The 12,666-nt window shown below is 39.9% G+C and overlaps 2 long non-coding RNA genes across 2 annotated transcripts in view; one reads left to right on the top strand and one right to left on the bottom strand.

The window, feature by feature from the left end:
• LOC139810431 (uncharacterized) overlaps positions 1-12,666 on the top strand; it is a 163,496-nt gene that overhangs the window by 116,322 nt on the left and 34,508 nt on the right. The window lies entirely within an intron of this gene.
• LOC139810020 (uncharacterized) lies at positions 4,229-9,154 on the bottom strand. Its single transcript, XR_011731232.1, has 3 exons — positions 8,193-9,154; positions 6,849-7,999; positions 4,229-6,784 (listed from the first exon to the last, which is right to left on the bottom strand). It is a non-coding gene; the product is annotated as an uncharacterized lncRNA (long non-coding RNA).

The following is a 12,666-nucleotide window of genomic DNA, read 5'->3' as shown; positions in this document are numbered from 1 at the left end:
TAGACAATCTGTATATAATCAATATTTTAATTTTTGCAAAACTATCAAGTTTGCAATTCTGCGATTTCAAAACAATGTTGAAAGAGACTTAAAATTACTGTAGCACGAAGTAAAGTAGCAGTTGCAAACCTTAATATACCACTAGTCCTAGAACACAAAATGTCTCAACGTTACATGCGTTTGTGACAGGATACACGTTTTTCCTAAAATACTTGGCACGCGCTCACGTATTTCTGTTCGGGTGTATATACGTCTCAGCTCGGAAGAAACCATACACGAGGACTGGTCAACCCGTGGGGTTAAAACTGTACGAGGGTGGCTAGCCGTCCGAATGAAAAGGGCGACGATGTCTCGCAGTCCTCGTAGAGGATCCGGGAGGAGATGGAAGAAAGTCGCGAAAGGTGGACGCGACGGAGGCGGTGGAGAGGAAGAGGAGGGCATCTGCCTCCTTACAATTAAACGAAGCCTCAGAAGCCCTCGAAAGCGAGCGGCCGTCGAGCAGTCAACAGCTGCGCATCTGAATACTAATTTGAAATGTTTACACACCCGCGTGCACTTACCGTGCACGCTCTTCCATCCAGACACCCACGCTCTTCGGCTCTAGTGACTCTCCAGGGTCGCGGTCGGTAACGGCAAAAAATCGCTGCAGAGACTTTTGACGCCTTTAGTCGCTTTAGCTCTTCGAGCGGGTAAAAGGATACTTTAGTGGACGCAACGCGCCACCGAACGAGACACAAGAAATCGAGAAACTTACGAAATATTATATATATATATTATATACACATACATATTAACTCGCTTGTGAACGATTATTTGTTGAAATAATCGCGCTAAAATTAATCATAAAATGAATCTCCTTACATGCTTATAAATGGAAGAAAACGAAATATGAATGAAAGAGCACTTTCACTGATTCTACATATAAAAATAAAGAAGAGGAAGACAGTTGGCTATACCGGGTTAATTCCGGGATCATCGAATCAGTGATAATTTACATTTATAAATAGCGGATGTCGCTAATGAAACTTAAGCATCACAGCTCAGGAATGCTCGGAATGTCAACGGACATTCTTTGATAGACATATGCCGACAGATCGTCCTTTAAATCGTAGTGTTCTCAGTATATTTCCTCGACTCTGAAATATATATTAATTATTTATTTATTGATTTAAGTATGTTATAATTATATGCTGATTATAATTCTTTATATGCGCACATCATATACTCATCATATTTTTAACGAAAATATCCTTCACGTAAATGTAATTAGTAATAATTAATAAACATCCTTATATAATTGAAATTGTTACTGACAGAACCGTACAAAAATATCAACTTGAAACATGATTTTTTTTACTTCTTTCTTGATAGCATTGACTGAAATCTTAAAGTAGATATATCACATCCATAGTTTGATTATTAAGAAATATAATAGAATGTTATTGATTATACAAGCGGTAGGAACAATAAGCTTTAGTAAATGAAGATGAAACAAACCGTGTTCACTAATTTAAGCTCGATCCGCATTTTTAAATTTTTAATTCGCGCGTAGCATTATTCGCAATCTCCTGAATCCCCCTCCTCATCTGCTCACTTATTTCCATACTGATCTGCCGACAGTCGCGGGCCTCCAATAAAACGAACGGTCAAATATTTATGAAGATGTAACCATTATTTTGATAAGAGGCTTCGAAGTTATACCGGTACCCTTTTCGAAACCCGTTTTAGAGTAGCAAGGGTGCTCGAGAGAGTGCGAATATAAACGCGTCCACGCTTGTCCCCCGGGGCCCGCGCTAAGATCCGACTCCTGTTTCAATATTGGGGTAAGTATAGAGGGGCCGAGAGTGAGCGGATGGATGAAATATGTTTGGGGGCGTCTCGCTTACAGCCGCGATAAGGTATTCCAAATAAACTTATCGCACAATGCTCATTTTTCACGAACGCTTTGTCCACACGTTTCTGCGCTGATTATTAACTCCTTTGCCTGTGTATTTATAAGACTATAATACTCTTACATGTATTATGTTTTGCGTTGTATATTATTACTAGCAATGTTAAATACTTTTATCAGAAATATAAAAGTAATCTAATTTGTATTGCTAAATATTAAAAAAAAATGAAATATAATAGGAATATTTATCGATATCGTGATGTGAGTATAATTAAAAATAAAATAACGGAAATAATGTAATATGCCGCAATATCGATATATGAATTTATATTATATATGCTTTCAATTATTATAGCAGCAATATTAATAGTTCACAAACAATCTCACTAATATATACCCATCAATTACCAAATCTCCCTATACGATTACAGTTTCTGCACCAATGAAGTTAAGCATACACGATTTCTCGCAATGAATTAAACGTTTAGTTCAGTAGATTCTTCATGGAACATTCATAAACCGAGATTAAGCGGCTAGGAGAGAAAAGGGGTGTCAGAGACCGACTTGGAAAAATTACGTGCATTTTCATAAATTTTCAACAGCTTAATACTTTATGCATGCAGGATCGCGGATTTGTCTCGGTAAGCTGAGAATGTCCACGTGCGGAAGCCCGTTATATGTATAGAGCAGTTCTCTCTCTCTGCATAGGATCGTACGGGGGGGGGGAAGGGGGGCACCCTTTTCGAGCCGCCCCTTCAGCTAAAGCTGCCCCCGCCTTATAGCCATCGTACCCGTCAGTGAAATAGAAATGGCACGCGTGGGGTAGCGGGCACGTGTACGCGAAGGGTGAGCCACCCTTGCATTCAAGCTCGTGTGCAAGGTGCCTTTACGGTTATTGTGCAGCGACATTCGCCACGGCATTTTATTAAAACCCATCGAAAGTTCGGACGCGACTTCGCTGGTATTCCGGCATTCCACGCGCGATATGATGTTAAATTTGTCGCGCTCGATACGTGAGCGGGGTGTCAATTAAGAGGAGTTCACGGTAAGACACTCGACGTAGCTACGATAATTTGCATATAAATAATTGGGTATTTGGTAATTGGGAAAATAATGAGTATTCTTGGGCGTTTATCTGAATTTAGAATGATAAGAATATTAATTCCTGCTCCAGTGCTAGTTACTATAAATAATAAATTATGGCACGTAATGTGAAAATCTCCTACGATATGTGAAATCACTTAAACTAAAATAAAGTTATTCGGCCTTCTGTGCGTATCGGGGAATATATCCACTGCATAAACCATAATACTCACCGCGTCGCGTTCGACCAATCCACTTAACTCAACTTTTCTTTCATGTTATCCATATGAGCCCTCAATGGCCCAGTGAAGCGCGGCATCTTTTTATCGTGGGCGTTATCGATGATTGAAACGATATGGTCTATCGATGCTTTTTGCGAGCCTCGCTTTGACGTGCCTCTACATGGTACGTACTTTATGAATTCCACCCAGATATCGATGCGAGCAGCGCGAGCGTGCAAGGGCGTTATTCGTATCGAAAATCTGACGTTTGAATTCTCAACGAGCGCTGTATTTCATCGTACCGTAAACCGAAGTGCCGAATTCAGGTCTGAAAGTATATCCGAAAATCAAACACCCGATAGCTGTTCGTAGTGAAACGTTCAAATTTACATCCGTTTGTGGATGCACTTCTGTTAGTTGGTCGAGGGAATATATATTCAAAAAAAGAATTTATTGCATGTACATCTGTATTTACAAGGAAAATAATTAATTCAACAATAATAATAAATAAATTCTTTGCAACGGTTCTAGAGATTCGTATTAGTATTATTAAATTGATTATCAATTTAAGACCGACAGCAACGGCGCGGTAGTTTGCTAAGCGCGCGAAGAAATTCATAATGCGAATAATAAATATTATTAGGCACAAAAGATCCAGTCTCCGGAAGAATCTTAAGTTTCCCGGGGCCCTCCCACTAACGCACGCGAGGACAACCGTGGAGTTTTAGCCGGTAAGAATCCGGCACTCTCCCCGTCTTTGCCAGAAGGCGGGGGGGTCTTCCCCCTCTTGAGGGGGCTACTGGGTAAACCGGGCTCGCCCGGGATCCCAGTAGTCGAAGATTTCTCCACGTTAAAAAAAAAAGGCACAAAAGATCCAGCCCAACCGTATATTAGCCCAGTTTCTATCTATTTGACTGTTATCATAAACGGTCATGATCCACTTAATATGAAAATAATTACGATTTATAAAATCTGAAAAGTAAATCGTCGAATTAATAATGCACTATTTTATTCTCCAAACGAATCCTTCTATATTTAATAATTAATAATACGTTATATCTTTCAGTGATCATTTCTCTGTGTAAGACTTAAAAACATTTCAAGGTTCTAAATAAAAATGATAGAAATAACTAAAGTAAGTTGTACAATTTTATATCTTATTTTATATCTCGACAATTTTATATACTCTGTATTAACTTATATGTATTACGCAATATCCCGCAATTGGTCGATTCCTCCAATCTGCACTGCTCATGTAAACAGTTAATCTATATCCCGAGCAAGAGAGAGCAGCGATGTAATGTTATGCGGCTCACAAGTCTCATTATACTTGTAAACCGTTCGAGCTTCGACATGACTTAACACGCGCGCGCGTGTGTGTGTGTGGTGCGTCTAGGCGCGTAGGTGCACATCACGAAAACGAGCGAAGGTTCGTTCGACAGCGACCGAGGCGACACAGACGAAGAATGTCGGCTTATCAGTATAGGTGCTAATTGCGGAAAACACACGTATCTCTCTCTCCGAGGGATTGTCGTGCTATTTTCGCCGTTCCTCGTCGCGCGAGTGCCCGGAGTACCAATCGGCGGCGAGCGCGCGCTCGAGTTTTGCGCGTGGGCACGCGTGGTTACCCCACAGCATCTACGCGTGTCTTAGTCCACATATGCATTTGAATTTTTTACGGTACGTTTACATTTCCACACCGTTTCCTCTTTCCGCCCATCTCCGCCCCTCCCTCCGCCCCACGTTGTTCCACGCACCGAGAACAATGCCCGAGATCCGACGCCGATAAATTGATTTTTACGCGACATATGTAACTTTCTTGCCGCCCGTCTTTCTCCGTGATCCTTTATCGCCCACTTCATATGCGCGCGGCCACCTCTTTCTCGCCGTGGCGCTGAGGCGCGAAACCACGGATGAAGTTATGTTATACATTTACATCGGAATTAGCAAAGCTAATTCGGCCGTTCTTTAAGCGTACGAACAATGCAACGAGCGTGTGATATAGAGTGATATGTGGCTCGAGGAAAACTATCGGTATAAAAAAGATTTACATATGATACGTAACAATCGAGAGGCTCATTTTAAAGAGCCTCATAATACTGCAGGTACATCAAGGAAAAGATAATTTTTAAATCTATATCTTCTCGTATGTTTACAAAAAAGATGATGCGACGTGCGATAAGAGTGGTAAATTTATGTAAATATAAAAAATATAAAATGTTAATTATACTATAAAATACCTAGTCGATATAGTTATCATATGGTGACGTAATCGAGTTATTGATAACTCGAAACATTTACAATTTCGTCGAGGTCACAAATAGATTATTAAAAATCACCTTTTATGCTAACCGAAATCAACCACATCGCTGATGCTCATGATCAGATCATTTATATTTATAAGACTTATATCGCGCAGGATATCAGGGTCTAACACCAGCTTACTCTTTGACCTACGTGAATATATAATGCATCCGTTCAAAACTTATACGCTCTATTTTTATCATAGATAATATCGCTGTTTATATCAAAACGAGCGACGATTCGAATGTATAATGTCGCATGACAAGAACAGAATGCAAAATATAAACGGCATACACCTCATGCTTATTAATGCACGTTATTATGCACGAAAGAGGTCCTCTTTCCTATAATGACGAATTAAAAATCTTTTAAAATATTTCTCGCGATAATTAATGCCATTAAATTTCATGGCATTGTGATATTTGCAGTTCTATTTGGATTTTTATCAGATTAGCGAGCATTTAATAATCCTCGATTAATGAAATGGACATAAAATCTGATTCCACCTCACTCTGTTATGTGAGCTTTACATACCTATCCCTAAAAAAGAAAAAGGATGGAAGCTGTTGACGTAGGTAGCTGGTCGGCTTTCAATCTCTTTTTTTTTTTACATCAGAGACCGCCTTGTCGACATTCACATATTGCGATATTATGGATTCAACGCAATGCATATGGTTGTCACTCGCCCGCATCTTCTCATGGGGATGTATAATATCTACTCTTGAATACATACATATACGAATAGGCGGATACACATGCATTTGAATGCGTTAATATACAAGCACGTCAACGTACACGTGCGCATGTTTATGGGTACGTGAGCACTTATATAGGGGTCAGTATATATATTTTTACGTTTCCATCGGCATGTGTGGAAGACACATTCAGCATTTTAATCCGCTATGTTTTATTGATTGCGCAATGCTATAGAAATTGATGGTAGCGCATCATATTTAAGAATAAATAATGCATACATTATTGTATCTTGATTTATATGCAATAACTTTTACAATGCATATTATATTAATACATATATTTGTAATTAGTCTAATACGATTTATACAAGATTCAAATTGTCGAAGAATATGAGTGCGCAAGTATTAATTGTAAAGTATTAATTTGACATATCATGCATAATTTTATCAATATTGTAACCATCTGGTTTTAAAATGATCATTCCTTAATGCGTGACTAAATCTCGCCAGACTTGAGTTTCTTTCGCGGTGTCGAGTAGTTAGTACTCCTTCGAAGTTGTTAACTATCCGCGTACCTGTCAGTCTCGCAGCTATAGGAAGAATGCGCGAAATGCGTGAAAGAATGTCAACTAACTTCTAATGCTTCTCTAATACCTCGCAATGTCGGTGTCGTCGTCGTCGTCGTCGCCTTCGGTAAACCAGATGTGAATTGTAAGTCAACGTCGCCCATCGCGTAACAGCTGTTGGCGTACCGCCGTTTCTACAGGACACTCGATATATTTCATGGACGACACGAATTAGGAAGCGGCGCACTAACGTGACCATCAATTACTATTAGCATTACGTATTTTTGGAAAGTCACATATGGTCGACAGAGGGTGACATCACCTTTTTTTTTCTCCTAACTTGCCCGCCGTTGTATTCTAATACAACTTTTACGTCAAACAGATATGCTATACGCATAACGCCAGCTATCGTTGCGTTATTAGTCACGATACCCGTATCGTATTGCGATAATACTTTTCGATATGCATATGCATCAGACGCCAGTAGCACGTTAGAGTCGGTATATACCTGTTCTGTAATTACATACAGATGTTACAATATGCTTTATGCGCAATTTACGTATATTTATTTGAAACAAATGGTGAATTAAGTACTTTATTATCAATTCTGTTATTATTAACGGCGCAGCACGCACACCTGTGCTTACATTACTAGATACAAGGGTATTAGCGTGCTGATAATTCTTAAATATTTTTATAATATAAAAAAAATAAATCCCTGTCTCTTCGCCTCGTCCTTTCTTCTTGAACATTCACATTTAAAAATTTATAAAGTTATTATCTAAGTAATTTTATTAGTTCAATTACCATCTCGTAATTTTGTTTTGGAATATATTCTAATGAAATTTTAACGAAATTTCGTATACGTTAAGCATTTTATTCATATCGGAGTGATTTCTATTTCTTCGAATGTGGGACAGCAGGCGATAATAGAACGGTGATACTGAGGGCCAGAGGCGGAGAGGAGAAGATTCAAATGTCGCTCTAGCCAAATTCACGACAATTATCGTCCCTCGTTCACGTGCCTCCGCGATAAATCTCTTCGGAAGTTGGCGCTTCCGTGCCGAAGGCGGAAACGTCGTGTCGACGTGCTGTCAAAATACGAAGGCAACGTGCCCCGCCACGTGCAACCCCCCGACCTTCGCGCCCCATCCTCGCATTCATAACTGCACTCCACGGACAGACCCCGTTGCGCCTTTGTATACACGCGCGTCGCACGCGCGTGCCCCACAGTCATATCTACGAATATTACATGGAGAACAATAACACAAGAATCGCGCTCTAGTAAAGATACATACATCGTTTCTGTTACGTCGTTTTTGTTACGCGGTTTCCAACTTACGGGGAACGTTTGCCGCCAGCAATTAAATTAATTGCATGGCGACGATACGTTATTGTTGCGAAATGATCTTTTCTTAACGAGAGTACCTACCGATAAATAATTTTTAAATTTCTTCGAAAATCTATGATATTTAGGAACTCGACTTTCTCAAATTTCTCTCCAGTGGCGGTGCATGTTGCAACTCAATAAGTTCCATTCTCATCTTCGATCCGTTTAGCAAGGGTTTCTCTCGCAGAAGCGTTAGTGACATCCGTGTCTAACGCTATTCCCGGTATTTCTTCTTTTAATGCGGCGTAAATCGCAGCTCGTTTTGACATAGGAACCCTTTCCTTCATTATTTCTTCGGTTCACATACGGTCAGGTGAACCTGTCGGTTCCATCTGAAAAATGTTCAATACCGCACTTTAATGGAGGTAAAAAACGGTCGCGCAGCGGAAAAAAAAGGGAAAAATACACTCGGGCGCGTGTACGTTCATCCGCGCCGCGCCGGGGCGGCGTAAATTCAATCCTGGAAAATTTCACGCTGCTAACTACGACAAAATGATCCAACAGTGACATCTGTGTCAATAAGGCGAATCCTCCCGGGGATTGCGCAAGGCCGGAGAATTCGAGGGTCCGCGAACGCGATTATCCTCATTCAATCATCGATTTTATTTGGTTAATAAAACGATTATCCCGCTTCCCGTACTCTACGAGTCTATCTCTCGCTCGAAACCGTTGGGCACGGCGTACCCTCCGGGAGCGTTCGACCAAAAATGTAATTTACATCCCTTTATGTCGCGAGATTGAAATATTTGCGAATTAATCCGCGCGACAGGATTATCGCCGGCCATTATACGCGACCCTGCTCTTTGTCTCTCCAGTTGACGCTCACCATATCTTTATCTCCATCCCTCTCTCCCCTCTCTCTCCCGCCTTCTATTGCGCTCCTCGTCGTTCTTTTTTTCCTCTTTCTCTTCTTCCGCGAATCCTCCCGAGTCGCCGTCCGCCTTTCTCCTTCCTCTCAACCTGCCGCCCGAGGCAGAGGCTTCTCATCCTAATGATTCCCCTTTATTCAATTCAAAAATATCAGTGCTACCCCATTTTACGGAAGATTGGATTCAATTATGACTGTCAAGCGCGGGTAGACCCTTTTACCGTCGCCCCAGCTCCTTCTTGGCCCCTTACACCGGTGACACAACGTGCCAACATGTGGAATAGTTCACCTAAATGATAATTATCCTGGAATTTCGCAGTATACGTATTTAGGAGTTCAATTACCGCGCATAAATCCGAGACGTGCAAAAATATCGGGTTGACGAAGATATTTCTCTCTATTTTTCCTCTCGCCATAATCAGTTTTTAGTTCAGTTCGCACATTAATTTAATCTAGCGATTAGAATTAAATTCACGACGCGGCGAGATAGTTAAATGATCGTGGACCGGAACCGTCCTAGACGGGGAGAGAGGAAGAGAGGGAGAGAGAGTGACGGTCCGAAAGAGGGATGACGATGACGATATAACTCCGACCAAGGGTTGCTCAAGAAGAGCCGGGACATAATGTCGAGCCTCGGGCTGTTAAACCGGCATACAATAATCTGCGCAGCGCCAATCCCGACGGCAGCATTCAATTAATTCTCCGGCAAAATTTGTCGCTCGTATTAAATCTAGCTGGATTAAAGGCAATCTCGCCTCCACCTTCTCTTCTCCGTTCCTCGCCCCCGCCCTCGGTCTGTCTTCCTTCGGATCCGGAATCTCTCCATCTCTCACCAGTCGATTCCGTCTTACAGAGCTTCTCCTTCGCTCATACTTCTACCCATCATCCAGCCCCGGTCCTATCCTGCAGAGTTTACGATATCTTTAAGGTCTTGCGTAGCCAGGCCAGATTGTAGTTTCAATTAAGAAACCGGCGTCATTGGCTTTGTCTTCCTCGGAGTATTGGTGAGCGCGTTAATAATGAGTAATGAAAATTGCTGCGGATATTGCGCATTCGATGTAAAAATCGAACGAACAGTTTGTTTCAGAGGGTATAAATTCTAGAAAATTATCCTGGCCTTCTCAGTTTTTAGAACATTTCCTTTTAACTGAGAAGGCCAGGATAATTTTCTAGAATTTATATGAATGATTCATATTGATTGTTTTCACATTAATGCTTATTTGCATTTCATGTTCATCAATTAAAATTCAAGCTACAAACGGTAAACAACAGTTTAACAAGGTTTCATCTTATAGCAAAAATCCGAAGAATTGAGGAATGGTTTGATTTGGAAAACAAACTCTAGTAAACACGAAATTCGTGCACACTGAAATTTCGTGAAGAGGCAAACTGACATGTTCACTTATGGCGCAGGGTGCGTTTAGTCAGCGATACGGGTGAGTGTAAATAAGGTAACCCGTGGTCGAGGGTTCATTACTCCGCGCCGAACACGTCAGGGTCGCGACCCTGGGTTACTGGGGATCGACTGGTGGCACAAAGTATAGACAAGGCGTAAGGGTGAGAGAGGTTTCGGTGAATAGTAAAAGATAGTTCATAACACGCGCGGGGAGGCACTATGTAGTCAATAACAAATAGAAATTATCAATAATTATTAATGACTATCAATAACAATTTTGTGAGAAAGATACATTACGCTAATAATTCTTCAATCATTTTTATATGCGCGTTCTTAATTTAATGGAAATCTGAATGATTTATTAGAATATTTGTAATATAAAGTGTAACGTATTGGAACTCGTATTATAACGCAAATTTATTAGTTTTAATAAAATCAAACGAGTCATGCGAATATTCTTAGAGATGGACGGACGAAGAATTCAGGGGGAACGCACAGTCCATTAGCGAGATTGCTTGTACCATATCCTCGTAGATGGTGCACGAATAATATCTTATGCCGGAGATTCCTGAAGAATGGATTTCATTTGGGGAAGAAATTAAATTTTAATTTATACGATAGGAGAGAGAGGATACCTCCAGTTATTTACTCTTTGCCATCTGACATATATAAATGGAGTTATAAATAGAATACTCGATGTAATTAATTAAAGTGTTATTCGATATAATTAATTTTTAATAATATTAATCATTTTTTATGCATATCAACAAAATATATAGGCAGTTTATATACAAGATATTTTTTTTTACATATGCCCTGCAAGACATTAAAAATTTAATAATACATAGATAAAAGAGACATGTAATCCAATTGCAAAGTAACAGTATTACTTACTTAGCAGATTTATTACTACATTTTTTATTACTATTATTTAATCATATCTTTTCTTATCTAATGAAATAAGGTGGAAATAAAATACTCGATCAATCTCTTGTTAGGCTGAGAACTAAAGACCATTATTACGTAATGCAGCAATGTGTGGGGCTTCAATGATGGAAGACGATAATTAGACGGAGTAACAGGATGCTTTAATATTTGTCAAGAGAGTAATCTTATATCCCCAGAAACTAATAACAGGCTGCCCTACCAAGGTCATAGTCATGGATCAATATCACATCGCAGTTTTGAAAATCACAATTTTCATCTTAATGTCTAACGAATTATATTATATTTAGGATAAACATTATTTAAAATAACACATTAATTTCAGCGGGAAAAGAATGGCTGTATACGACTACAGGTAACGCGCAAATTTTTTAAACAAACAGCTTTGCCCTTGCTTCCAAATTATCTAATGAGCCAAGCAAATTTCAGGAAGCGCAATTCATTCTTCTTTGTTATATATCTATGTATATGCACGTCCGCACACAGATGTGCGTAATATAAGGCACCCACTTTCCGTACTTACCTCGGAGTGGTTTCAAGATTGCATCGGGGGTTCGCATCTTATTACTCCCGTCATTTCCAATGTACACACACAGGTTATTGCCGGGGTATCGGATGAATGGAATTGCGATATCCTTTGCGCGGATTGGAGAGAGCCTAGGCACGAATCTAATTGGCAGGAGGATTACCGATCGATGTCGGTATCTCTCCTGAAATTGTATTCGGATCACCTGCATGTTTCAATACTGCGTGCAGAGAAGATTGAAGGAGCTATTTGGAAGGGGAATTCTATGTATCGCAACATAGCGCTTTCGATATAGTCGTCTTCTCTTCCTCTCTCTCTCTCTCTCTCTCTCTCCCCCTCTCTCTCTCCAATCAGTGATTAGGAATTATTACATCTATTTCTCACTAACACAACAAGTTGTCTCTTAACAAAATATAATATTTATAATTTTTATAATTTAAATGTTCCAATATTGAATACGTTATTTCGAGCACAATAGATAACGTGAAATTCTCCCCGTATCCCCGAAAAGTATCAAGAAGGTTTAGAGAACGATACAATTGCTCGATTGTAACTATTGAATTATTTTTACGTAATTACTTTCAATATACACTTCGTTAAGTTTTATTCTAGTAGTGCTCGTAATATCGGTATTCAGTTACGTTTCAATTACAATGCCGCAATTTAAATTCGCTTCTCACCGTGGCAACGAGTTCGGTGTGAATTGCGTAAATATTAATTTCACGGGCGGGCATAAATAACTGTAAATCGTTCTTGCGCGCTTAAGTTATCGTAATAAACG

The sequence above is a fragment of the Temnothorax longispinosus genome, chromosome 3, assembly GCF_030848805.1.
Source record: "Temnothorax longispinosus isolate EJ_2023e chromosome 3, Tlon_JGU_v1, whole genome shotgun sequence".
Lineage (NCBI taxonomy): Eukaryota > Metazoa > Arthropoda > Insecta > Hymenoptera > Formicidae > Temnothorax > Temnothorax longispinosus.
The sequence above is the reverse complement of the archived record's forward strand: the minus strand, read 5'-3'. Positions and strand labels throughout refer to the sequence as shown.